This window comes from Triticum dicoccoides, chromosome 3A (assembly GCF_002162155.2).
Source record: "Triticum dicoccoides isolate Atlit2015 ecotype Zavitan chromosome 3A, WEW_v2.0, whole genome shotgun sequence".
NCBI lineage: Eukaryota > Viridiplantae > Streptophyta > Magnoliopsida > Poales > Poaceae > Triticum > Triticum dicoccoides.
Genome location: NC_041384.1, coordinates 447,417,760 through 447,419,875, shown reverse-complemented (window position 1 = coordinate 447,419,875; position 2,116 = coordinate 447,417,760).

Genomic DNA, 2,116 nt, shown 5'->3' with positions numbered 1-2,116 from the left:
TCTCCAGTGCGCCAAAGTTAGTTGAAAAATCATTTGTGTGTCCTTGGGCGAATTTCTAGGTCCCATGCAAGAAGTGGGAATAGAATTCAAATATATGAGCATCTTGGTTTTAAAATTTCCGTAAATCCAAAACTCGCCTGAAAATCATGAAACTTGGCATGGTATCATGACATGGCACCAACATGTTGTGGTAAAAAAAATTGTCTGATTTGCGAAGGCGCACACATTAGCAATCAACAAAGTCATTTTGGAACAAGTGATGTCACGTTACAAATCGGAAACACAAGTATTATTGAAACCGTGGGCGTTCTACTTACCATTTACGTGCCACCACGTGTCCCTTTTTTTATTGGCTAGGAGGTGTTGTGAGGGGTAGCTATTTGAGTACGAGAGGCATGCGATCAGACCCCTTCGCATGCTCATCGGGAGGAGAGCCCTTTGACTTCTATCCTCCGTGCACCTCTCTCCTAATGTCTCCAATGGCGCCCGAGCCCCTATTTCATGGTGTGGCTATATCTCACTCGACTGAGATTTAAGAGAGATTAAAGAAAATCTGAAAAAGAAAGTTTTGCACGCATCTTGATGTAAGATCCGACGGACCTATATAGCATCGACTGCATATTATAGCAGGACTGATGAATATAAGGACGATGATAGTGGATAATAATTGTCTTACATATTTAGGAAGATAATTAAAGCAAGTCACATGCGGCAACGCCCGAAATACACAAGGGCAAAAGAAGGAGGACAACGATATGGCTCGCCAATATCTACTTTCTTGATGCGTTGCTACAGGCCACGAAGACTAGTTCCCGCGGTGAGCGGCGATGAGCTCTTTCGTGTCCTCAAGACGCTCCTTGAGAGCATCAATGGATTCCTCCACCAGCCTTTGGCGCTCGATGCGGAGCATGGCATTCTCGTCCATAATTTTCTTGACGATGACGCTAGTCCTCTGCAGCAAGGTAGTGGTCTCCTTGTGCTTCTTCATCATTCCGTCGATCTTCGCCCTCAGCAGGTCGCGCTCGGTGTGGAGCTTCGCCTTGTCCTCCCCTAGTCCCTTGATGACGCTGGTAGCATTTTCAAACGAGGCATTCATCTCGTCCTGCTCCTTCATCCAGTCGGAGAACCGACCCATCAAGTCATCGAGCATAGCGCGCATGCGCTTGTGAGAGTCCTCGACTGACCGCAAGACATTTTCCCAGGCCACTGCAGCGCTGGAGGACATCTCTGTTGCATTCGCGGCGCGGCGGGACATCTGTGCTGCTTCCACGGCGTGGCCGGACCAGTCTGCTGCATCGACGGCGCGGCGGGAACTCTGTGCTGCTTCGGTGGCGAGGTGGGACCTCTGTGCTGCTATGGCCACGCGACGGGACATGTCAGCTTCTTTCGCGGCAAGGCGGGACATCTCTCGTGCTTTCGCTTCCATGCTTGCCTCTCCCTGGTAGTAATCTTTCAACCCAGAACTCACACTGGCATGGCAGATGCAAGGGAACGATGATGAATGACTTATTTGTTTTCGTGGATGAGGAGTTCAGGAGGAATGTGCAGTCATCTTGGAGTAGTATTTTTGTGACACCCCGATAGTTAAGCTACAGTAAACCCCGGCTAATGATGCCAGGTCATAGTAATTAAAATTTTGCTAAACCTCGCACTTTACAAAATTAGTTCAAATAACAAATCAAATTATAGTTTCATAAAACAGTGAATGAAAAATGTTCTTTAGGTTGTAAATATTCCTTAGATAATTTTCATGCATCAATCAACATTTTTCTAAAGGTTTAAAATGCCCCTGGATATGAAAACAGTAACCAAGACCGCCACATTTAGGTCATTTGCATTTAATAAAAATACGAAACAACTACTAATCGCTCCCAAACTTTTAGTGACAATGAGATATGTTGAATACTAAATATTCAGACCAGCCACACATTTTACAAAAATGGATTATTGTTAAAAGTGAGAAAAAACAAAGGAAAACATACAAAAAAGAACAAAAGGCCAGTCCCCCCCCGCTGGGCCGTGAGGCCCAACTGCCCAACAGGTCGCCCCCTCCCCCCGGCCTACACATACCCCCCCACTACCCGAAAACCCTAACCCACTCCCCCCTGTCGCCACT